General features: G+C 36.6%; 1 pseudogene; it reads left to right on the top strand.

Moving 5' to 3' along the window:
* Window positions 1-27,859, top strand: part of LOC121318140 — a 272,183-nt pseudogene that overhangs the window by 99,024 nt on the left and 145,300 nt on the right.

The following is a 27,859-nucleotide window of genomic DNA, read 5'->3' as shown; positions in this document are numbered from 1 at the left end:
TTTATGGATGTACTATTATATACTATATGCTAGGATGCCACATTTGGAAATACTCCTCAATCTAATGGCTTTAGATTGTAAAACACAGTATATATGGAGCTTAAATTAAACAGATAGAAGTAATGTAAACCAGAATATGACCCTGCACTTGGCCTTGTTTTAATAACTGACAAGGTAGGGTTAGGGATGAGTATCGTTTCGGTCCCTATCATCTAATGGCCTCCGCCTATACACAGTGGAAGGACAAAGTGCCTTGTCTCATTTGACCTTTTAATCTAATATATCTGTAATTTAATTTGGTTGCTTTTTAAGATAATATAATGACTTTATATCAAGATCAATAATGATTTTGTCAGCAAATCCCTGATGGTAGCAATATTTGATAATTTAATTTCACTTAACAACTGTGATGCTTACAAAAAATATAAAACACACCATGGTTCAGTCTGCTTTCAAAAGAACTCTGACGCTCCCCAGAATGTATTATACAATGACCTTTTGAACTGGAAAAATGTCTCTAATTCAAATATTGCCCCTTAGTTTTGATGAACTGACAACATTTGTTAAATTTATTTTTTTTTATTTTTTTTTTAAGTATAATTTGCATGGATTACTTGTCATGCATTTCTGCTTTATGATGCACAAAACTGCTTTATTACTGTCACAAAACCACTAGATCATTTTGCACATTGCCAGTCTATGCAAGAGAGAGGTGTAAGACAGAATGGTGTCAGGAATCAACTTATAGAGATGTAAGGGGATGAGTCTCCACTGGTGTTACAGGAAATAATATCAGCATGTGGTAAGGTATCTGTATTATCGTGGGCATGGTCTCTGTTCTGTGCTTAAAGTAATTGTAGCTAACACAATAATTCCATTACTCTTACTCATTTTGCATTTCCATTAGCAACATAGGTCTGAAATGTGCAGCATTTAAAGAAACACATTTCATACCAACAGTGTCAAAGCATATTATTGGATGAAAGCATTTCAGTTAGTAGGGGAGGCAGGTGATTGATTATGAATGGAAAGAAGTCAGTGAAGGGGTGTTGACAATTTCACCATCGAGGTCAGGGCTTTTCAGCTCTTAAACAGTTGCAGTTCAAGTTACTAACTGGAAATATGCAACTGTTCAAGAGCTGAAAACAACTAAAACGGTCTAACTAAGAAAATTATCTATTCAATTGAGAGCTCGGATGGAATGAGAACCAGCAGCCCCTGGGGGTCCCCAGGATCGAGTTTGAGAAGCCCTGAACCGACCCAAGAACTGCAAGATAGTCTAAAACATGGCTTGCAAACTGAGCTTTCTTTAGCCTAAAGTAGTACCTGATTCATGTTTTAACACACATGTTTGTAAAAAAAAACAAAACAAAACAAAACATGTGTTTCTATCAAAACTGCACATTTGAGACATCAATAATGATGGATACATTTATGGAGTTATTTTGTTAGCTATATGTACTTTAAAAGGAATGGGATGCATTCAGTTGATCTTAACAGTAGCTGATCTTAATAACACCACGATTCAAATTTAAAAAAACACCTTCTCCCTGAAGTTTTGTTCATTGTAACAGAAATAAATAAACTTACTAACATCACTTGAAGTGTTACAGTTGCTAGTTGTCATTGTATGATTCCAATGATGACTCTATTACAATGTATCCAGGCCTTCACATCAAAATGCAATTTTTTTCAGTTTTGTGAAAGAAAATTGTTAATGTTGCATAACTAATGTATTTAGCAGTCTGTAGTTAGTTTAAGGATTAAACCTGTGCTTAATTTATTTGTCATTAATTTGGTAGCATATTTGTCTGGGTTCACAACCTCTTATTAGCAGTATTATTGGACAGAAGGCTGGTTTTACAGACCCCAAAGTAAAGTTAAATGCTAATGTTTCCTTTGGTAAGGGTCTGTGAAACCTTGCTAAACTAGACCCATAGGCTAAAAAGTGGCATTAGAGTCACGGTCCTGCTAGAGTTATTGGCAAGCAAATTGTAAAGCTATTTAATTAAATATGTTTTGTATTAATTCTGCAGGAGCAGCCTTGTAACATTTACATAATCTAACAAGTATTCATCAATTTAGAATTGCCTGATTGTAAGTTCATTTATACTTGACTTTGAAGCAGTTCACAATTTGTTCTCGTGAGACTTCAGCACAATTTGCAGCTACAATTTGAAAACCCATATATGACAATGTCCCCTGCTTTGGAACAAAGGGGTGGGCAACAACAAAAGCATCAGAAGCTGTGAGCACATTCTGAGACGGTCATGTTGGGTGTGCTTATGTATTACTAAACAACTAGACAAGGATTCTTTAGTTAAACTAAGCATGCTTTACTTAAAGTGATAGGTGATGAAAATCACTGGCCACCAAAAGATAGCACATCCAGGTTCCCTATAGAACCAGAAGTAAATGTTTGTTACAGGGTAGCCATGGAAAAAAAAAAGAGAGATTTAAGGAAGCACTTCCAGATTTTTCTGCTGTCTTCAATATAATGTTATCAAGACTGGTGTTAGGGACATAAGCATATTTTTGTTTTGTTCGATCTTTTTTATTATTATTTATTATTATTATTATTATTATTATTATTATTATTATTATTATTATTATTATTATTAATTCTGTATTGTTGTATCACAATGCATGCGTGTGCTCTGGAAAGCAATGTAGATATATAAGTGTACAGTTTGCGTAGGACCTGAGTTGAGAAGTATTGCTCTGCGTGCATTTATGTTTTATTCATGAGATACAGTGAAGTCTGTTTTAATGATCTACACAGCAGCAGATCTAATAATCACCACCATTTAATCCAGTATTGAACTTGCTGGTGTTTTCCTACAGGTTTGATTTTTGCCCCACTTACAGTAGTGACATTACTACATACACTGAAAATACAGTGAAATGAGGATGGCCAAAAATCACATTTTTCAATGTTAGCGCTGCTATTTAGAGTATTAAAATACACCCCAGTGTTTTTTTTTTAGTGAGGACGTCAGACCAAATGAAATGTCCACAACTATTGGTGTTGTTTAAATTTTTAGTTTTCCCCTTAATTGTAATGAGTTTGGTCAGATACCCTTGTTGATATAAACATATACACTGGCTTGTTGTGGTTTCTGTACATTGTCATGGGCATGCTGAGATGTGTGAGGAACTGGCATACTCAAATATTTAATAATACATCTTTAAATTCAATTTAGGGATTGCTCAACAGTTCTAGTATTATGTTAGACTTACTGGCATACTTCATCTGTTTGTGGGCGACACATATAGCTGCTTGCTACTCTACCCTTACATTTAGGCATGCTAAATGTTTCTCTGTTGTAAGACTAATAACTAAATGATGAAATATGATATTGTTTTGGTATTTACGCAAAGACTTGTGGACATATTTTGTGTGTAATTATTGAGGAACAAGAACAATGCTTGTTTGTAGAGATTCACATTTACATTATTCACACTATTTCTGCAGCCCACGTTGTCCCGGAGTGATGTGGGAGACAATGTATATAATGATTTATAGTGTTCTGGCTTTTTACTGCTCTGGGAAAAACATTGCCATTTACACACAATGGAACTGAGATATCTGTGTTTACTAGAGGATAAATCAAATCTATTACACAACATTTGGAGATTGCAAACGTTTTAGAGACTTATTGTAGCAACTTGGGGGGTTGCAAAGTTAAATGCATAATTGCATTTAGATAAGGAGAGACTAAATCCATTATAGTCTTCTTACTTACAGGGAGCAATAATTGCTCTAGATTCCATATTCACTGAACCTGTTATTAAATCTGTAATGATGTTTCTGAAGAACAGCAATTAGATAAACATGTTCACAAGTTACTACTGTAGTCCATATTGTCTGTATTTGTGTGAGTTCAGACACTGTTCATTTTGCAGTTTAAGGTGTTGCGGATAAAATAATTGGTGCACTAATAATTACATATCTACACTGAAAGGTCATACAATGAGAGAATTTAGTTAAAATAAAAAAATCTATGCTGTGTGAAAGTTGTGTGAAATTATTCAGCAACAATCATCACAAGGTATCTGTGCATCTAGCTTGTCCCTCAACAAAGTCACTTCAGTGACCACTTTTCCACAGGTGCCTCTCAGTCTATGGCTACCACTGCAACTTGAGTGACTGTGGGGGGAGGTTAGTCGCCATGGTGACTGGAAATCTGTCTTGATTATGAGTTAAGGAGTTCCACTGTTAAAAGAATAACTGGAGTTATGAAACCCAAATCTCTGAATGTGAGTTTACCTTTTCCATTTCAAGCAGACATGACAGAATCAAACTGCTGATCGATCCTGTATTAACTAACACATCGAATGGTGGCATCTTAACTCTCTGCCCTCGTTTCTAGAATATGGGGAGCAAAGGTGCCGATCTTATGTTCGTTCAGTCCAGTTGACACCTCAGCCCTCAGTTCCAGCTCTCCTTCTGCCTCTACTTTCGGTATCCATGTTCAGTCAGCTGGTCCCATCTGCTTCAACAACCACCATCCAGAATCCCCAGCTATTTGTCTGAATCTTACTCTCAGTAACCTCCTTCAGTCTGCTCAGCATTACATGTCTGCAGCCCTCGTCCTTTATTCAAGCGCTCCTATTCTAAAACCTGCTCAGTGTCTAAAACCTTCCGCGCCCAGAATTGAATAAACTCCCTCCTCTCCACCCTTGCCTCCAGAGCAGGCCTCCCTCCTCGACTCCACCCTCTCCTTCGAGCAGGCCTCCCTCCTCTCCACCCTCGCCTCCAGAGCAGGCCTCCCTCCTCAACACCCCCCCCCCCCCCTCCCCCAGCCTGATCACGAAAGTGGGGGAGCTGGTCCTCCTCTGCAATGGATTCCTACATTCATTCATCCTTCTCTGATATAGTTGCTGCTCCTTCCAAAATTGCTAGCATGCCCAGAGTGGGGGCTTCCAGTCTTCCAGGGCCACCAGAGGTTTTCCCCTAATCAGTCTCAAGGGGTTTTTTCCTCTCCACTGAGCAGCAGGTATACACAGGCACATCCTGCTAAATTACTAACCCTCCTCCCGTTTGTCCCGTTTGTCCGTTTGTCCTTCTGGTCTTTTGTTTATGTTATGCGCTGGCATGTGTTGTCTTTTGTCTCACGGTGTGGGAGATTTCGCAAGGAGCCGGGGGCCCATCCTTTGGGGGGCAAGTGAGTCTCACTTCCCCAACCTCAGGGCTAGGCATCCGCCTCCCTTTACCTTCAGGGGGGTTCTCACCATGTTAGTCAGAGCGGACCCCCAGCAACACTCTGTCCTTTCGCAGCTCCTGCGCTTATCTTACCTCACTCGAGGCTCTGTTCTGCCTCAATTTGGGTCATGGCTACTCCGTGCTCGAGTTCCATACTAACCGCTATGCCTTGTCCTTATTTCAAGTCCCTGGCAGTGTGAAGTCTCGGCCAATTGGGGGTTTAACAAGTGCCCGTTTACAGAAGTCTCAGACACTGGGTACCTCTCTCTCGCTATCTCCTTTAGTGTCCTGGTCTACCAGGATACTATTCCTCCCGAGGGGTGACTCCCCGAGTCATAACCCTCGTATTTGATTTTGGTTGCTTGGTCTTTGCCCCTGGGTCGTGTCGGCATCGCTGCCCTCAGTCAGTGACCACTTTCTGCATCCTGTTTCGGTTGCTGGGTCCTCTGCCCCTGGGTTGTGTCGACATAACCGCCCTCAGTCAGTGACCACCTTCTATTCTAGCTTCCATGTCCAGCTCTGCTGGTCTGCTACTAGAGTGGGCCTCGCCTGCTCTTCTATGCTAGGTCCGGTCCTTTCTAGCTGGCACTCTGTCCTACTAACCGCTCCCTTCTGCTTCTTCTGCCCTATCCTTACACCCACAGCTCACACCCCGTGAATTGGTGAATAACATATGCTAAAGAATATCCTTTTCAAAGTAATAATACCAATATCTTGTGTTTTTATATTTCTTTACATTTTTTTTTCCATTAATTACTGGAGTGCTTTTAATCAAATTAAGCGATTAGTAGATGCCACGGCAGTTATTACAGATGAGTGTTCTAAACTGGCAATTTAAAAAAAAAAAAAATCAGCTAAAGACAGCTCGATTGTAGAGAAATTCCTGTAGCTGTCATGAATGGAATACTTATAAATTGAAAAAAAAGAAAAAACACATTAATGCATTAGTTACAGAATCATTTCTAATTATGTAATCTGATAAGTGAAATATGAAGCCCTACAGTAGACTGTATTGCAATAAAAATGATGAGCAATTTAGCATTGATAATACCCAGGGAATTCGGTTTTGTAGTTATGCGTCCCGAACCGTAGGCGAGGGCGCTAACGAAAGTAAGGTCCTCTACTGCATCGAGAAGGCTCTATCGCTATTAGAAAATGATTTATTTCTTTATTTTCTCTTTATAAAAAATTAAAACCTATATTTACCTTGAACTTTCGCCGGGTAACCTTCCGCTGAGAAAAATAGTCCCCAACATAATTAGAATAGAAAAACAACACACGTGTAAAGAAAACTGTTTTTATTATTATTATGAATTGCAAGATAAATTAACTGTAGGATTGTTGAATAGTCTAGTGTAGAGTCGGACTCGAAACTTGTTGGTGGCGGGGCATCATTCAAGCTGGAAGGGAGTGGATTCGCTAGTACGGAAAGAACTGAAACAGGGTTGGCAGTTTGACTGACTGGTTTTGATGCAGGGAGTTGTTTGGATCCAGCTTATCACAGAATTCTTGACCAATCATGTCTTTCCTGTTGGTTTGCTGGCCAGTAGCTGCAAATTGAGCCTTCATTTCGCTGTCCCATCACAGACATGATTTTCCTTGTCTCTAGACCAACATCAGAAAATATCAATGTTTATATAGCTTTTTATGTTATAAAATTAGTTGTAGATAATGCTAAGGGAAAAAGCTGGTATGCATGGATTGATTTGAAATGAAATTCACAGTTAAGCACTTCAAGGTTCCAACAGGCATCTATGCAAAATAGAAGCCTGCTAGATCTGGAAGCTGATTGGCTGTTTGCACTCAAACGTTTTCTAATATATAAATAGTTTGCTATATATTAACAACAAAAGAAAACCCAAAATGCAACCCATTTGTTAGTTGTTGACAGTTTACAAAATAGTACCCCTTAATCTAAGCTTTGCTGGTACCATTTTTTGTTACATTTTAAAAACTGACAGAGATTTAGTGCAAAATAATTAACAGTAGCCAGGTGGGAAATAAAGATCAACAAATACTTATTCAGAGCTTGCAGCTATGATGCCATCGTGCATAATGTCTGATTAAAGCAGAGTTCAAATTAATTAGTCCTGTTTAAATTTCAGACACCAGTGACTATCTATAAATAGCAATGGATTATCCCTGAGGTAATAAACATGTTCTTGGAGAACTTGTGTGCACTGGTGTTTTTATGTACCGTACTCTTACTGTAAAGACTACTTACAGTATGTATTAGTCAAAGTGATTATAAAGCCTATATTGTATTTCATTTGTACTGGTATTTTAACAAAAAGGATAGAACACCAGCTTTCTGAACTCTGTTAAATGTGTATTTGCATGCTAGCTGAAACTCAGCATGTAAATTACCTGTGCATTTCCAATATGTTCAAACTATTTAACTTACTTGATAGCTACAGTATCCTAAAGCCATTCTTAGCACAGATAATCACTGAAATTACTGTTTAGCGTCTTCTCCTTCTGCTGTACTTTGCAAGTTCACCTTTTTACCCATTGGCAGGAACATCACTGTGATAATTTCAGCACTGTGCTTATCCTTTCCTTGATTACAGAAATGATGTATTTTCAAAAGGTTACATGCTCAAGATTGTGATGTGCTCTCACACCTCTTAGTCTGACTGCTCAAGACAGTAATTTAACTGTCTGAATGCTTTAGAAAGCAGGTTCCTCAACTCTGTTTGAATTCTTTGTGCGTTCTACAGTATGTCACATTGTGAAAGCACACATTTGCAGAAACATACATGTCAACCTTTAAGTGTTCACACTAGTGAGACACCTGCTGAAAAACCTTAACCTAGACCACTAGATTTTGTTTTGGGGGGGGTGGTCGGGGGTGCTGGTGACAGATCAGGAACTGACCTAGACTTAAGGGCTATGCACACGGGGAGCAAAGCAAACGAATACAACAGGAACACATAAAAAAAAAAAAAAAAACACACACACCTGTAGCTAGACATGAAAAGAAAATAGTGTCTGCTTTTGCTCCTTTTGTGGAGATAAAATAAATAAAACAAAGAAATAGTCCGGGTACACCACACACTAAAAAAAATGACATTTAACAGTGAGGCCCAAATTTATAAAGGGGAAAAACCGACTGCAAAAAGCCACATAATAGTTCAGTACGGCCGCACTCATCGTCAAAATAATGACTTATTTTATAAGACTAATTAGGTAATGCAGGAGATTACACAATCAACCAATTTAAATACCCTTCACCACAATTAGCAGTGGAGATTTACTAATTAATAACGGGTTTGGTTCAACCCTGCATGTATAGGCTACATATTCCAATAGAAATTGAATGGCTCACAAAGATCTCAGACTGGTGCTAGCCATGTGGATACTCAGATGCGAAAACTGAAATTTACCAATATGGATCTGGAGATTTTGGTACAAGCAGTACTTGTAACACATGAAGATGTGTTACAAGCTCTAAATACATCACCAGGACAAAGGAATAAAGTATGGAATGTGCGGTGGCTTCTTAATAAGCAAATGTACCACTTCAGAGTTTGTAGTAGGGGTTGCTTATACATTACGACGCATCACCCAGTTACTGTGCTTCGCATATTAGTTCAGCTTCTTATTTTGTATAGAATAATTCGAGGCGTATGGACTTTTCAAATTTTAGAAACAATACATTTTATTTACTTACATCCATGGCAGTCAAATGAGTGGACAATCTTCCATTGTTGTACAGCAATATGTTCAGCAACAATACAGCCTTCAGTTTAACTATGACTTATATCTTCTTAAAGTTTTATGCAGTTACAACTCTCCTATTTCTTATGTTTATCTGTGTTTCTTACTCTATGTATGTATATATGTATGTTATATATGGTCGAAAAACTGTACTTGCTCTAGCTACAAACTAACTGTATTGAACCATTTGAAATGAAAAATTTCATTTTTATAGAAATACAAAACCAATGTGTGGCTCACATCGTCACTTTGACCAAAATTAAGGTGAAATAAAAAAAAAATCCAATTGTTCTGTTATCTCTTACCATATGGCATCTTTCTTTGTGTTGTCTTTATAACCACTACACTGACATCATAAAGAACATTATATTTTTAGACTTTAAAAATCACATTCCCATTGATGTCCATTTATCATTTATTTCTGAGGTAATTTCTGTGTGAATGAGACAGTGGCAGTCTGACCTCTCCTTCAACTCTCTCCGAGTAATGATGTGTTGTGTTATAGAAACACAGAAGGGTCGCACAGACAAACCATCAGTTTGTGACAAGAAGGCAATTCTATCTTTGGCATAAGGGGGGAGTTTGCGTAGCAGCTACAGGAATATAGAATGGTAATGTACACCTGTTCATGGGGACCTACCCCTTCCCCTCCCCTCCCACAAAATGAAATAATACACTTGGGAAGTTGTATTGGATTTATTGCTGTATCATATATAAAGGGTTTCACATCATCGCAAACAATAACAAACTTATGCACAAACGTGAGAATCCATTGCATGGCCGTGAGATTCTCAAAATTTTCTCAAAAAAACTCTCAAAATTGTGAAAAAGCATGAGTTTCACGGGTAAACCTTGAGACTTGACATCCATGCAGAAATGTAGCTCTTCTTGGAGAAAGCTAAAGGTAATGCTTAATTTATGACAGCCCAGAGATATTTATATATAAGGCCACATAATTTCGTTAAGGCTTAAACTATATCCTTAAAAAAATATTGAAGACATGTATTTAATTATTTTTCAGTGTATTTTAAAACAGATAATTCAAAATAAGAATTGTTACCTGATGAATATAAAAATGGTTGTATAAATACAGTGGTTGCCTTTTAACTGAAATGTATTAAAAATGATATATGTATTTTTCTGGTTTATTATCCCTGATTATATTTCAGTTAGTTTATTATTACCCTCTGGGGATGATATCCCCTTGGAAGAGGATGTAATGAAGGCATTTCTATGTACGTACCTACATAGCTACATACGTCATACTTCACATTTTAGTTTAATATATTGAGAATTTAAATATTTAGAGCTCCTACATGGATGAAATACTTTGTATAATTAACATATATGTTGTAACATATATGTAAAATATAACATATATGTTGTAATGGACACTTTATGAGTTTAGAAACTCCTGTTATGTTGTATTTGTCTGGATTTCATGTGAACTCCATTTCTAAATTGTGCCACATATCCCTTCCTTATGTTGGGAAGGTACACTTCAATAAATGTCAAATTCTCCATGGGTTGGCATTTGTGAGGTGATAATAAATTTAGAGCATGCAATTATACCAATTAATTTAAATTAATTAAATGGCATGCCACATGGGCCCAATTTACATATTAATTTCAGTTAATGTTTTTTTTTATGGATGTGGCCATCTTGTACCAGTCACATTTCATACAATACAACAGAATGTGAAACTCCAGTAACATCCAGCACTGGGCTCTGATTTATTTGCTGTTCCAACAGATGCTCATTTTTCTTTGGAAATGTTTTTGAATGCCTGACAATTTTCTTGCATTTCTTTCTTATTTTTGAGATTGAGGGAAAATGTAACTTTTTGCTCTGTACTACTGCTGCTTTAATAGCAAACTGTATTTATTTATATAGCAAAGCAGTACCTTACAAGCTACAAACTCATTTAAAACGTCTGTGTCTTAGAAGACTGAACATTTTGACGGCTGGGTTGGATAGTAGTCTCACAGTAATTGTGTGGATACATTTTCTTTTAAATGATAAATTCTACGTTGTCCCCATTACCAGTAACCTTGAGAGCTGAACGACTGGCTGGGGACTAACAGCGCTGCTCACAAATGACATGTGGTGGTAAAAGCTGAATGTTCCAGTGAGGCATTTGTTCCAGAAAGCAGCTTAGCTCAGCTCATTCACTTGACCTCCTGCAGAGCCGGAGTCCCTGGTCAAAAGAGCTACCTATGCCTTGGCTGATTCACTAATGGACCGATGTGACAGTAAAGGTTAAAATGTGATAATACCAGCTTGTCATTTGAATTAAATTGAAGCTGCTCGTCCAAGGAATGGTGTCCCTGCACACAAGCTTTTTAACAGTTGTTGATTTAAATTCAGAAATCTCCACAAATACTAAATAATTGTGTTGGGTGTGATGTCTTGGGTTGTTAAATGAGCCAAGAAGGAAACTAAATGTCACACAAGCATCGAGGGCATTATGAAGTCCAGTCACTAATGACAACTGCTTCTTATATCAAAGCATACTGTACTGCGGAGATGAAGAGTTGTTTTTTTATTATTATTATTTCTGAAAAAAACTGCAAGTTTAAATTATCTACACCTATCAGGATGAATAGGACAGACTTGGCAGTTGTTTTTACAAGTCTCTTGTTAAAAGTTTACCTTTCTAAACTTGTATCTCTTCTCTTTTATAATTCACCTTGCTTTTTGACAGCCTAGAAATGTCCTTAGGCTTGCTCTAACGTAAGAACTACATCTTTGAACGACTGCATTTTGAATTTTAACATACTTTATGAATATAACATACTGTTTTTGTTTTCAACACTGTCAAATTCCTATTTTATAGATCCGTAGTATTATTTATTTAGATATCATACTGTAGCAAATCTATATGTAAAACTAGTGCACGGAATTGTATTTTTCTTGTTGTCGGCTGTGTATTTTATTGTGTACCCCATTGTACAATTTCAATTTCAAGTTGGAAAACACCTATGAATCAATATCACATGGCTTCATAGCTAGGGGTCTATTTAAGTCATGGAGAATTTACATATTTTTCCTAGGTAGGTTATGGAATAAAATTACGATTTTGCAGTCATTTTGCAGACCTGATTAAACATTAAATACACCTAAGTAGATTAATATTTCAGAGCACTATAAATAGTGATACTTGCTTCCTTACTAAAAGAGAGTGCTGTCATTTAAAGACAAATTAAAGGCAAGCATGCAACATCCCCCAGCAGTTGTTGCCAACTCTCTCTGGTGTGAAGACTTGCCCATACATTGACTGCACGTTCTGCAACCACTGAATTGGTTGGAAGTGTAAGGCAAACCTTTGCCATGTTATACAGATGTGGAAATTGATTAGAAACAGTCCCAAAACTCAGTTACCCAAGGGCATCTGGCATTTTTTAAGAACTGCCATATATGCAGCACATTCGTTGTCATGTTGTTTGTCCCATACAGGAATTTCTTTTATTAGTACTGAGTCATCATAAGAAAGAAAATGTGCCCATTCGGGTCTAAAATTCTAACTGTATTAAAAAAAAGTAAGCAGCGGGTTGTTTGAAGTGAGGTGGCTGTGCTAGATCATACCTGTAATATTGATTTCACTTGGCTACAACAGACAGGAATACTTTTTTGTCTGCACTGACTTAAGTTTGTTTCTGAAAGCTGTTATTTGTATTACGTTCTGTTTAGCAGCCTCTGTAGTAGCCTTTCGTTTAATGTGCGATTCTGAAGCTAAGTAGCGATCGATCGTATTTTCTCCAAAGTCACATTGCAAGATGTGAAAAACAATTTACCTCTATCTGCATGTAAAGTTTATTTGCAAATTTTTTTTACACGATCCTCAGCTGAAATATACTTTGCTTTTTTTTGCTTTGTCGTGCATTTTTGGCATTTTACCTCCAAAGCTGAAAACTAGATTTTAGTAACCTAAATCAAAATAACAATGCAACACTGACTTTGTCCCACCTCCTAATGTACAGTAGAGGTCCCAGAAAAGCCAATACAGACAAGTTGATAGATGATTAAAACATTGTTGTCATGTGAAGAGTAAACAACAAATGGGTGGCGAATTAATAAAAAAGGCCTATCTACAGAATTAAGATACGTGGTTTACGTTGCTTGCAGTGTGCAGTAAATCATTTATTTATTTTTTTAACTCCGTACTAGTCCAGTATGCATTGGCCCCTCAAGAGGTGAATTTTCCTGATTGAAAATTGCAAATTCGTTAGACCCCTACTCATAGCTAATTGTCAGATCAAAAGGTTGTGTTTTTTTTTTTTTTTTTTGTCAAGAGGTGTATGTATCCTATATGTAACAGGGTGCCTTTTTTATAAATCCACATCAACTGCACCTTTTTCAGCCAGCTGCTCAAATCTGATAGACCATGCGTGACATCATAATTCCAGTGTAATGGAAACTCCTTTGATCTGCAATTTAATGTATCTGCTATGTGAGTTTTTTTTTTTTCTCTAGAAAATAAAGACAAAACACTGAGTTATTGGCTTCAAGACCTGTTTGGGTATCATATCATCCAATAACAATTGACAATTTTTTGGCAATAATGTTGTCCACATTGTCTGTATATATTTGTTTAAGTACAGGCAGTGGCTCACTGACCAGTGCCAGTTTGCTGTATGAGAACCGTATTACATGAGACCTGCTTTACCCTGTGAGGAACATTCGGTAAAAAAAAAAAAAATTCCATATTGAGTTATGCCTACTGTATGAATACCTAAAGTTATTCTCTGAGGTCCTTAGCGACACATGTGGTATGATCAAATGGCTTTCAAAAGTATTTTATATTTTTCATATTTGTTGAGTTCAGTGCAACTTCACCATTAATATAGACTAGGCAGTAACTGTATCTGCCTCTGAGTGCCTTTGACACTGTTAACACTGCAGTATGTTTTATGCAGTGTAAACATCCATTAAACTGCATCGGCCTCACTGGAATCAACAATTTCAAATACCTTCAATATCTCCTCCTGCAACAGGAGTCATCAGTTTTTAATACTACACCCTGTTCCCTTTTAAAACATGTATAATGAATGGTATTTTGTTGTGTGGTTTTGAACATATAGTAGCTCTCTAAGTGTCATCTGTGGGTGTTTTATATGAATTGGTGCTACAATGCTAGCTACTCAGATCTCGTTGAAGGTGGAACGCATCATAAAACACAACATTCTTTTAGGTTATTATAATTAAATGTAGTAGCTGGTGAGGGCCCATAGGATTTCGGTGGGATATATTATGAGTTTCATTGGCAGACGTTCAAGGTCTCAAAAGGTTTATTTTACTTCTCATTAAACTGCTTAGACAAGCCAAGTCAATATCATCAATGTACTGTTTTGTTTTATTTGGCTATTTGAAAATAACACTACCAACCTTTTTTTTTTTTGTGCAGATTTTGTTTATTTTCTTACCTAATAATTCATAAATGTATCAGTTAAAATGGTATATTAAACAAATATTGCTGAATGTCATATCCCCAAAAGGTTACAAAGGATGACAAATTACCTAACCTTCTTTTGTCATTAGCAGTACGTTTTCTACCGGTGAACATATGGACAGTACAGTTGAATCTAAAGAGGCTGTGCAAATGCCATTGGTAATTAGAGCTGAAACAAATGTTCACTCATCTGAATCAAACCAGTGAGAGCACTCATTAAAAAAAAAAAAAGTTCTGATATTTCAGAGATAGAGGGAAATAGCAAACCATGAGTTACATTGCTTTGCATTTACTCTACACTGTGTAAAAGGGAACACTGGTTAGCAAAATAACAATTCTTGTCTGTACTGAGATCTTATAGTATTTAATGTAAAGATTTGAGAATCAAAATCAATCACAATCATATCCTGGTTTTACCATGAATAGGTCTTCAACCTGAACCCAAACCAAGCAAAATCCTTTATGTCTGGACCCATAAACATGATTTGGAAAAATGGATCTTGAATAAGAGCCAAGATCAGATTCCACTGAAATGAGTGGTGATATGGTTAATTGATAAACTGAACTAATTACAATATAAAAAGACTCATTTTCCCTTGGCACATCCGAGCCACAAGGGCCCAATGCCCTCAGGTTATGAGAGGTTTTCCACTGGCTATTTGTGAAACTTGCCTCACAACACATCTCAATCTGGCTTGAAGTCGAGCAGAGCCAGGGCCAGGGCAGGGTTAATGATTTTAATCATTATGTTACGTCAGTCAATACACTTGAGGCAAAAAAGAAATTGATGTAGATTTGGTTTAAGAAGCAATCCAGAAAAGGATTACAATACCAATGTATTCCCTTTTTAAAATATATTTTCAATCTACCAGAATCCTCTTATGTGCCTGTAGAATCATATTAGCTTGCTTCTGAATTCCAAAAAAAATCTCACGTTTATTACTATGATTCATGTACAGCTGAAATGCCATTGGATCATATTATTTATTTGGCGACAGAGAAAAATATAAAACAGTGTTGTGCTGTTGCAACAGAACTCAGGATGATTGTTAACATAAAAAGGTAAGGCACATTGAAAAAAGAAATACATTTACCTTAGATGCTATTTACCCTTTAAAAATACAATCTTATTGAGTGTCAACATCTGCAAATGTTTTTGCAGTGGCATGAAGTTTGATTAAATACCACCAAAGAACAGAAATAGTGCATACATCGGCTAAATGCGGTAAATACAGAAAGTCATATATTCTGAAATGCTAACTAAATGGATAAGAGTAGTTGTTCTAAGTAGCTGATTATAATGTCTTCTACTTGCTTATCCATTATCTTGTTCACTGTATGTTGGTGTATATGACACCTCCTGATGGTACATATTTTCTTGGAGAACATTCCTGATAATGCACTTTTATTCTGATAGATTACTTAAAATCAAGAATTCTTATTCTTTGGAAATCTTTGGTTGTCTTTCTGTCATGCAAGTCTGTTCTTTACAAAACACTATTACATATTTACCAAGGAATACCTAACTAGCCTAATAAGGGAATTAGCTGCATGCTTTTAGTTTACCTCATTCTTCCAGTTAAATGGACGACAACCACACAAAGATCTGACAAATTATCGTCTTTATTGGATTATTCACAGGTGGGATTTGACTGCTTTATCCATAAATCACTGCTAACATTAATGAAGTCTGGCCCATAGTCAGCAAAATTAGAAATTTATTTTCCAGCTGCGTGAGGCTATTATGACTGGAAGCAATTTGTTTATTGCAAAGGATAAATACTTAAATACCTATATTTAGTTTTCCAAGATTTTTATATATTACTAATTTTACAGACCCTAGATTAAAATGGAGTAGCATAAGACGGGCAACTTATTTAAAGAGAACAAAAATGTTTAAAACACTGAATGGTACATTTCTTAATAAAAGTCAAAGCTGTGCACATACCCAAACCGAAATGTAAAAATAGATGTAATTACATTTAATTTGTTTAGGAAATGTACAGCAATGGCACTATAGAGAACTTTTTATCTTAGATGGCAAACAAATTTTCTTCTGTATTTACATTTCTGAAATATTCTTTTGTTAGCTTTCAAAAAGTGTTCTTTACACAGTTTAAAATAGGTTTATTGGGTTTTTAATTGGGGGGGGGGCATTTGCAGGTTTTATGATAGTTAAAGGCTGGCATATACTATCAAAACTTCATACGTTTGGAATACTTAACAGCTTAACATAGGTTAACATTGAGATCTTTTAAACCAGTCTTAATAAGATAGGTGTTCGTCAAACACCTTGTCACTTACAGCATTGCTTGCTGTTTCATCTTTAAGTTATGTATTTTTTAGACTGGTGCAGCGCAAACATTAAGTATTATCTACATGGGCGGTGATATGTGATTCACTGCCACAACTGATTTAAAACCCTACAGAAAAAATTAGGTTAAAAGCTCGATAACTGCTCTTACAGTGGAGTCTGCACTTTGTGTCGTGGTTAAGATCGCTTGTGGTTTAAATGCCTGCATTATGTCAACCATAATCAGGTACTCTGTGCAGCAGCATCTGACACCGTTGTGTATTTAGGGTAAAGGATGCCTTAAAAAAAAATAAAAATACAAAAATGGATGCACTTTTAATTCAGAGCCCTTCAATTTATGATTATATTTAATCTGAATATATTGACACTTACTGTAGACCTGTGACTTGCTCTTCCCCAGCAACAAAGGAAATGACTGCCTTATCTTTATTATTAGAGTTGACAAAATTGCTCATGTGTTAATTGACTGACACCAAAATGGCTTATGGAAACAATTCCTATTAGAAGCTACTGTATTTGTTTTATGCAGCAGTTCAGGGAGAATTAATTACATTTACAAGCAAATACATTTAGCAAGTTACAGTATTTTAGCTGCTACACATACATATACATATTCTTATTCTTATCATAAGTTCTGAGATATTATGAATAAACTTTAAAGACTCACTGTGGGAGAGGTTTATTTCCCCTCTACAAATGGAATGACACCATGATGCTCCAGAATGTCTGTAGTGTTTACTGCTGCCACTTCTCTACCCTCCTCCCCACTCAATTCACATGGCTGTTGATGCCTTACTTCATGCTGCTTGGAAGTGCAGGGCATCCGCAGTTTGTTTTTATTGGCTTCTCACGGTGTTAGTATCCATCTCATCTCCAGCAAGTTATAAAGGAACAAAGTTAAAGCTTACTTGCCCCAAAATAGTTCATTCAGAGCAGCGCTTGTGCTAAGTACTATAAGGTCCGGTAGGGATCAAAACCCAGCACTAAGCTTGCCAATGATAAATAAACATTTGTGTTTCTAATATTCTGCATTTCTAACCCAAAATAGACAGACCTCCAAATGAATAAAATAAACCAGGAACAATTGTATCTCGCACAATGATGGCAGACATTAGAAAACAAAAACATGTTTTAGAAATACAAAAGAAATAAACTTGTAAAATTGTTATGATAACTCTTTATCAACGCCTTGAAAATAAAATAGTTCCAGACTCTCTCTCTCTCTGCGCTGCACCTTTGTGTTTGAAGTATGTGTGTTTGTGTTTGTGTATGTTTGGGTGTGTGTTTGTGTGAGTGTTTTGTGTTTGTGTGTGTGTGTGTGTGTGTGTGTGTACATATGGCAAGAAAAGCACAAATGGCAACAACCAAATGCAGACTGTGACGTGAAGGTCTTTTCACAGCAAAGGGCAGATCTTCGATATATAATGAGTGAAAATCTGTGGCGATTTGCAGTCTTAGCAGCTTTTCATTAAAGCTCAGGTGACTTAGAGCAGCTGTTAAGAACTGCAGGGAGACAGGATGCTAAATTAGACCATCCACAAAAAGAAAACAACAATTCAGCAGCAATTGTAAGGTTTCATCTTTCCATTTCTGTGCATTTGCACTTTTATTTAACAAATACTGTACACCTCTGCAACCTGCTTACCGATCAGAAGGACTGAAGATTGGTGGACAGCCCTGATCCCACTGTCAAGACAATTGCTTCTGCTGAACCTAAGCAAAGGATGTTATCAAACTACAAGACCCTGGAGGCAGTGCCCAAGCCTAGTCTTCATCTGGATTGTAGGACACCTTACCATGAAGAGGCTGCTGAAATTCATATGGTGGAATATCCCTAGATGATTTTCCTCCATAACCCTGCAGGTAAATGCAGTGCTTCCAGAAGGTCTCCAGTCAAGATTGGCAACTTAGTACAGGAAGCGAACATGCTCATACCACTCAACCTGCATGCCTTTTATTAGATTTTTAATTATATCTGACAAATTACTTTAGCACAATGCCTTAATCAGCCACATAGCTTTCTATGTGCTTGGGATGCTCTCTAATGTCACAGTCATATTGGTCACAGATGAATTGCTGTAAGCAGGCATGATTTCAAGCTCCTCCTATGGTTTGTACAAAGCTTCAAAAGTATAGTATAATACTATACTTTATAATTTTAATTCTCATATAATAATGAGAAGTGCAACTCTGTTGTAAGCTCTGTAAGGCACTCTACTCGCTTTTTTTCCGTTTTTCTAAAAACAGCAGTTCTGATTGAAAGTGACAACTGTTTCTGGCAGACCGACTGCCATCTTTTATAAATGTGACAGAAAGCCTGCCACCCTGCTATTACACTACACTAATTACATTTCTTTGTAACTAATAGAATTTATTAAAACAAATTAAGTTGAGACATTTGAGTTGTGAATTAACTCAAGATGTTTAAAATAATCTGAACAGCCACTTTTTCCTTCTGTTTCCACCAGATGGTTTACTATGGCTGAATTTGTTTTATTTTGTTTTGACAGACCACAACAGAAGCTAATGTATTTCATGCCTGTTACAATGATCTGTTTACTCCCAGGGTTTAAGTGGCCTACCCCAGCATTGATGGCCAGATGATGAAGTTGTACAGTATAACAAAATGTCAAACTGATGTCTTGATTGCCTACTACAATGTCCATTACTGCTCAGTTTGCCAGCTGATTTATTGCAGAGAAAGTGATATCATGTACAGAATATTGATAATCAAGATAATTAAAAAAAAAAAAATCCACTCCAAGTAACATATTGCATTGAATGCAGATTCCAAGTGCATTTCAATTTTTTTTTACTTATAAGGTAACTGCAATCTTGGATTACCAGTATAGCAATACTAGATCATGATAGTTAAGTATCATTGCCTTATAATTCATATCAGGGGTCGGCACCATATCATTTAAAAAAAAAAAAAAACATATTGTACACAGACAAACAAAACGTAAGTTATATACAATTACATGCATGTGTCTTAGACGTATTCACTGCCACATATACACTGATAACATAATTGACAGTTATGTCCCTAAACTAAGTGCATTCCAATGAATGAAGTGCACTTAGCAAAAATGTTTACATGTTCATGTCCCACAGTGTCAACAAACTACTGAAGCTTTTGATTATTTATGTTGGAGGGACTGCTGTGGCAGGGACAGAACACTAGAGCGATAGAGAAAAATCTGGTTCTTTTGAAAAACGCTTGGGTAACAACTTAAGAATCCCTTGGGTTGAATATTTGCTGAACAAGCTTGAAAGGATGCTAGTTTATTTAACACAATCAACACTGTTGCTTGGCACCAGTACTCACATTGTTGATTACTACAGTAGCTGAGGTTGTGAAACATAAACTAGAAAACTGGTTTTGCCTGGATAAATACTTTAGAGTGCAAGAGGTCTATTCAATTGATCGACAGTAAACGATGTTGGATTGGAAAACAGTTATCGTTTAAAGAATTAGATTAAAGGAATGTTGAAAAAACAAACATCTCTAACTGTGTATGCATGTCTTTTAAGTTTATTTTTGTCTTTAAAAGTTAATAAAACATCAGTTTTGATCCTGATTTGAACGGTGATGGTACCTTAGCTCAATTGACTAGACCCATGAGATTTGTAGTTTGTAGGTTTTCTAAGTGTCTACCTTACGTACACCCAGTTTGTAAGTGGTGTCAGAAAGACAGAGAGGGTACAGCTATAGAATAGACATTTAATCAATTTCATCAATCAGGAAAAAAGGCAACAGCAATGCATAATTTTCAATAAATTGATTAGGAAGAGAAATGAAAGATAACTTTCAAGATCCTCTACTAGCCATTGAGGATGACCAATCAAGTTAACAAAAAAAATTCCACTTTGAGCAAATTGCCCACTTCATTCATTTAATATGGAGTGGGCAATTTGCCTGCAAGTTGCCCATAGTGGAAAATGCAGACCCTTATTCATTGCCCATAATATTTAAGTTATAAAGATGCAGCAATGACATAAAAAATAACAGTATTTCAAATGAATGGTTTATTGCACACACTTATGGATTAATCGTTATTCTATTTCACGCTGCACTAGATAATTAATGGATTGTATTATCTTGGTAAGCTCTACATAATGGCAAATTAAATTGCTTGCTCAGTAGGTAGCCCACTGACTTTCAGTTCAAAAGTTAATATGGACAGTGGCCCAGCATGGAGTGGGCACCATGCAGTGGGTGATATTTTCTTTCAATTAAGATAAAACACTACTGTACCTCCTTTGTGGCATATAACAATACCAAAGCATTTGTCGAAATAATGGCTTGTGTTTCCCTAGGGAGCATCACAGGTTTTTCCTACATACTGTACAGTAAGCAACATCAGTGTTTAAAAGAGAAAAGCTTATGCATTGTATCCAAAACACTAAGGGTTGAAATCCCAATGAAGATTATGGCCCAGTTTTCTACTACTGTAGCTGGTGTAAAGTACAGTAGTGTTTTCAAGCAGTTAGTGGGTGGGTAAAAAATGCCTCGGCTTGTCCATGGATATTTTAATCTTGAATTTGAATTTAGATAACATTGTCCCTGAATATGATAATAATACATGAATATGTATTGGAAATGTAATTGGATTAATTAATGAAACTGTGTGTCTTGAGAAACAGGGCAAACTGCTGGGTCTCGAGAAGAGGGCCTCTTTCTTGCAGACATACTGAAGTGTGTGATCTAATGAACAAGCTGAAGATGGCTCCACATCAAATGCTAAACAAGGTGCTGTCACTCCGCTAAGCAAAGCTGTAACTCCGGGACTCTGCCTAAAAACAGACCCAAGATGGGACTCTGCCTGAAATCGGACCCAAGAGGAGGAAGCAAGCTGCAAGCGAGTCACTACCACAAGCAACAAGACTGAGGCCTGGTTGGAGGACTGCCGTAAAACTTACAGAGACTGTTATCAGACAAACCAGTCTAGGTCTGCTGTACATCTGAAACCACAGTATCCAAAAGAAACTGTGCCCTGCTACCTGCATAGATAAAAGATTCAGAGAAGAGGACAGAGCAGACGGGTGCTGTTGTGGATCCTATACCGGGGACTGAAGACACTGTTGCAGCGGTTTGTTGATTCTATAAAGAATTGAAAGCTTTGTTGCTGAGTTTGATCCAACATGGGATTGAAGACTTTGTTGCTGAGAGGAAAGCTTTTTGTACAGAGATTGAGTTTCCAAAACAGAAGACCAAAAGTCTTATCTTCAAGGAACTGTTGAGTATAATTCCAGTTGCATTTTCCTTTCATGGAACTAAATTAATTAATTGTAACACTGTGGCAGAGCACAGCTTTGCTCTTTAGAAATTGGCAGGGATGGGGTTAAATTCCCCTACCTGCCTGGGTTCATTGTGTTCAGGTGGCTGGGGTTGATTAGATGATTAGTTTAATTAATGATCAATCAGCGCCCAGCCACCTGACATAAAAGGAGGCCTCTACTTCTCATTTAGGAGGGAGCTGAGGAAGCAGGTTGGTGTTTTGGTGTTTGATTTTTGAATGTTTTGAATCCAGTGAAGGCATTGCCCAGCCTGGAAACCTTTATTTTTGTGAGTGTATTTTTGCTTTATTTGTGTTTAAATTGCTTTGTTTTGGCCCTTGTGCCCTTTCATTTTTGTGTTTATAATAAAATAGTTATTTTTTTGAACTCCAGACTGTCTCTGGGCCTCTATCCACTCACCAGCCTGCCACAAACACATTCACATAGAATTGAACTGTTTTCTGAGACCTTTGCTGTTATTGTCTGAAAACATTTCTCTTATAAAGTTTTATACCAGACTTTATTAATATTAGAATGTAGTCTCTAACAGATACTACATTTCATTGCACTTTAGACTAAATTAGTGGATACAGCTAGAAAGGGCTATTCAAAAACAACATAATGAGTGGCATCAGATTAATCAAAATGTGTTTTTTATTTCCTCTCTATAACCTTACTCTAATTGTATTTCCTTTATGTGAATCATCATAAACAGCATAATACAAGGGAACTCGGAGGCATCCTTTTAATAAGGTAAAATGCAGAATGTATGACAGAGCCAGTCTCCCAGAGATGCTCCCTTTGTTATACTTTTCTTCTTCTTTGATTATCAGTTAATAGGCAATACTTCTTAGAAAGAGAAGCTAGTTATTAGTGAGTGTGTGATGCACCGATCACCTTCATTTTGGTATTTATGTCGTTAGTATCATGGATGTAGCCTATTTGTCCTCAACCCTGACACACTAGTTAACCCAATTAAGATATCTGTAGCCTGGAGTTTATTAGTCTATCACATGTGTTGTGTTGAAGTCATCATCATGTATCAAAGGTACAATGATATTGTGTTTAAAAAAAATAACGCTGGAATTGGTTGAAATAGAAACATAATATTAAACTCTGTTGCCAGCGTAGGTCTCTTCAAAACATTCTCCTGAAAGCATGATATGTGTCACAAAAAACAATATGGTTATGAAAAGATAAATCAGTAGTTCAAGCTTGTTTTGTTTAAAACACTACAGTGCTTCCCTGCTATATAACTCTCGGTTATAACGGGCCTCAGATATAATTCTCCTACAGCATGTCCCCCAATTCCCTGTACTAGTGAGTCATGCAATATTTCTACAGTAAATACAGTACCGGTTTTGTTCAAACTATAAACAACTTCTCAGTTTAACTTCTGTTTCTGTCTCTCCCTTTTGATACAGTATCTGAACTGAAGAAAAGCTGCGCTGGCACTTTATAACACAGACATCTTATTCAGCATTCAATTTATAACTAAATAAATAATAGGCCAATTGCATAGTTAGCTTTCCTACTGTATTTAGTTTTTTGCTGCATTAGGAGCTGTTGGTTTCTCCTGGAGACGTGATACTTCAGCTTCGCTTCAGCCCCTCTCTGACAGCCGAACCTGGGACGAGCCCATTCCCTCTTCTTCTCATCCGACCCGCTCTTCTTCTCGTACTTGGTTTGCATGTCTGCCGCTTCAAACTGAACTCCCCACCGCCGTTTAGCCAGGCTATTTATAATTTAAACACTGCTAATTAAAATGATCCACGAGTGGGAATGTTACCTTTTATTTATTTGTTTTATAAACATAGCTTTGATTACATGGTGCTTTATGCGTGGTTAATTCACAGAAAGTTACCTTTTTGCTTTGCTATATGTGCATTATAGAGAGGGGGTTATTTTATTTTGTATTTTGTTTATAACGTTCTTTGGTTACAACACTCATATTGTGTGTCCCCTGAGACCCGTGTTATAGCGAGGGAGCATTGTATTTTCATAACCCCCCCCCTCAATTAATATAATATATATATACAGTGTATTCAAATTCCTTTTAGCACATAATACACTATGAACCATTTTCAGTGGATTTTTCAAGTTTTCAACTGAGTGTCATCTGATCTGAATGAAATTGATCAAAAAGGAAGAAGAAAAACATTATTCTGCAATACAGTTACACAGGCTGTAAAGATTCGAGGCACTCGGTGATATCTCTCTGTATCTCCTGATTCCTTTTTGTTTGTATTCGTTTTGTCTTTCTTTTTCAAATGCCATGGTTCAGTTTGGAATGTGTGTATCAGCAGGCTTGTACTTTTCTAACAGGGTTGAGGGAGTTAGAATCTGCTGACCACTGTCTTTGTACCCTGACACCACAGCCGCAGAAGTTCATATTTAATTATTCAAAATGCACAACACAGCAATGAGTGGGTTTCTAATGGGGTAGCCCTTTTGTAATACAAATATTGAAGCTTTTGAATGTTGCTGTGAATCTGGGTTTTTGATTTGAATCACATTTTAACCTTCTGTATTTTCATGTATTGTGTTTATGTTACTTCAAAAAAGCAACATTTGAAATCCACTTATTCATTTAATTCAAGGTTGTTTGTAGAGAAAGTAAAAAAGAAAAATGCATATCCACTTAACTTAATTAACTTGACTTCCTTATAAAGTATTATTCACCTACATTATTTCTTGGCAGTGCTCCGGATACCTCACCTTGAAAATCGAGTGATGCAAGCTATTTCACTCAATGTGTTTCCTTCTTTATGCAAGTCAAGGTTGTTGTAATAGTAGAAAACACAATGAGAGCCTTTGAGTAAATTGTTGATGCTCATAATGCATCAAAGTAGAAAAAATGCAAGATGTCTAAGACTTTTGCACAGCAGTGTATATCTGTGTCTGACTAACCTTTTCATGACACACCTGTCATTTATGACACTCTCGAAGGGCAGGTATATTAGACATTATTGCTTGATTTTTTGGTAACGACAGACACATCTGATTGCTTTTTCAGATCAAACTGTCTACTGGCATACATCTTATAGAATTTGGAGTGAACAGCTAGAATAGTTAAACAGCCTCTTCTGAATCTAAACCTGCTGTGATGTGCACACACTGCCTATCAAACCAGTGCAGTGTCGGGTATATTCATCTCTGTTTCATTAAAATCGTTGCTGCTCTACAAAATGGCTTTCTGCTACACACTGTTTATCATAAACAAATCCAGGAGAGATCAAATTTCTTATGAAGCAGCGTGATCGCTAAGCAGTGCACCCCTGTCCTGCTTTGTGTTGTCTGTGCTGATGCAGTTCTGTAGCTGGGCTTGTCCTCAGCAAACTTTATTTCAGTTATCTAATATCAGCCTTCCACATGAGTGAGGTCCTAACATTTTTTGACAGAACCAAGAGACAACTCTTAAATGTGTATAAGAATCAACCCACAATGTATTCCGCCGGCCCTATTCTGTTGTGCACATGTAGACAACTGTGATGTGTAAGCGGGAGTCATTTTTTTATTGAAGCAGGCCAGTTAGTAAGGGGAAAGGCATGCAGTTTCATGAGATGTTTGTTTGTTGCTAGCCTGATTTATTGAATAACGCATCCAATCCAGGTATTGTCCTCTGTTAGAACTGAACATAAGGCTCCTGTTAAAAAATAACAGTAGCTTTTTAAAAATGTGTCACCCATATATAGGCCTCAATTTTTTTTCCACATTAGCACTATATGTCCTGCTGAACATTTTACTTTGTTACATTATAACAGTAAATGTCTGATTATAAATTCTACAGAAACTACACTGCTCATGGTTGTATCAGGTTATTGTTATGGCATGAAAAACTAAAAGACAAAAATCACCCATTAACAGCAAAAAAAGCCAAAGTAAATATTGAGCACATGTCAAAATGTGTGAAGCTGCCAGTAACCAAAACCCGTAGAATATTCTTTTAATGGGACATAAATTCTTGGAACATTTGTCAATGGATACATTTATTCTTTTACGTTGTGTTTTTGATACCATAAACGCTTACCAATCATATTTTAAAGAACACTGTTTGGAATTGTGTGACAACTAGAAGGGTAAACATGCTTTCTATAATTTCTATACTGTTTCTCTTTATTTAGTGGTATCCGTATAATAGATAATTAGGGTCATAGGCATGTGTTAATGTCTGATGTGTTTGTAGTAGTCATAGTATGCTATGCTGTTGATCTGAATTTCGAGCAATGCAACTTTACCCTTCTAGTTTTCAATTAGTTTGACTACCATACAGTCACATCTTCTGCTCTAGAACTGTGGAGGAAGGTTTACATGTCTACTCAGTTGTTTTCCATTTAATTATACATTGTTTATTCATTGTTTCTCATCAAAGAGAGGACAGGAAATCTCGAGTGCGTGAATATCTCTCAGTACATCATATTGCATTTTGGAGACCACATTGGACTTTTTAATTGTCTTGACAGCATCAAATTGGTTTGCTCAAAGGAGATTTTAAGAAAATATAATTGAACAAGCCACCATCATAAATCAAATGGTTAGGCCAGCTGAAGGTGCCAGTGAAGTGACAGTTATATAAGGCTTGGCGCCTGCACGGCGCTGTTAGGAGGAAATGGAACTGTCTGCTACATGAAATAGTGTGACAGTCGCATCACTTTAAGTGCTGCTCTTCCATTTAATTGCCATATCAGAACAAAGCGGGCGTCTGCAGCTGGGGCTTTTCTATTTACCCAGACCGACGCACATACCTTGGGGTTCGAAGCACGACAGACAACAGGTGGGAACCTGTGCGTCTTCTAACTTACTACAGCTGTCTCTTTGACTTCGCTTTTGCCATTCTTTTTTTTTTTTATATGCAGTACCTGATAGCTGCAGGTTTCCAACTGTCAGCATCAGTAATGCTCAATTTGCACTGTCACAAAGTGAAGAAATCTTTGCACTGAAGGATGGTGTAACAGTTGCTACTGATATTCAATTTAAAAGTGGTTTCACAGACTTTATTAAGCACTGATGTTAGAGTCCTTAATGTTACCACAGGAAGGTAGTCTGAAATTAGCATCTGAATGGGTTTGTGAAACCAAATGTTAAGGTACTCAAAATATCTGGAGGTAAAGCAGGGTCACTTAAAAATAAATAAATAAATAAATACATAAATATTACATAGTAAACACATTGTTTTTAAATGGCAGATTTCAATATTTAGATAATTATTATCTTTGATAAACTGTAAGTCTCTAGATTGAATCATACTGCTATATAACAATTTTTGATTTATAAAATACAGGTCCAAATATTATCTATAAATCACATAATATGAACAATAAATAAAAATTCAGAACATTCATGTTCCCCAATTACCAGTTGCAACAAATGAACACTGTTATAAAGAAATACAAATCTATAGTTAATTAGAAATTTCAATAGAAAATGCCTGTATTGAGGCAAGTCTATTGGATTTACTGCACAGTAAATATTATGTACCGGTGCATTTTGGCAGCTTTATGTAATGTTGAGCTTCTGCGAGTTTGGAGCACCATATAGGCCAAGCAAGCCTGCAATGTTCCTGCTTAAAGATTCTGCAGTCTGTTTGGAAATGACAGTTCTCTTAAGTTAATTAAGGTTCATTTAATTATGTGCCGCATTATAAACATGTATATGAGTATGAGCTTTTCATGTACAAAGCGTATCAGAAAAAAACACATAAGGATTTCAAAACCACTGTTAAATTACATCAAAGCTCTATCTGGTAACTAGTGCCATATATGCTTTTTACAGCACTTCCAAGTACAATACAATTCTGAGTATGTGTATGTGAGAAACGGGGCACCAAAAGATATGTACCAACAATGACATTGTACAATTTTACAAAATAATGAGACATTGCAACCAGTA

This window comes from Polyodon spathula, chromosome 7 (genome assembly GCF_017654505.1).
Source record: "Polyodon spathula isolate WHYD16114869_AA chromosome 7, ASM1765450v1, whole genome shotgun sequence".
NCBI lineage: Eukaryota > Metazoa > Chordata > Actinopteri > Acipenseriformes > Polyodontidae > Polyodon > Polyodon spathula.
This window is presented reverse-complemented; position numbering and strand designations above follow the sequence as displayed.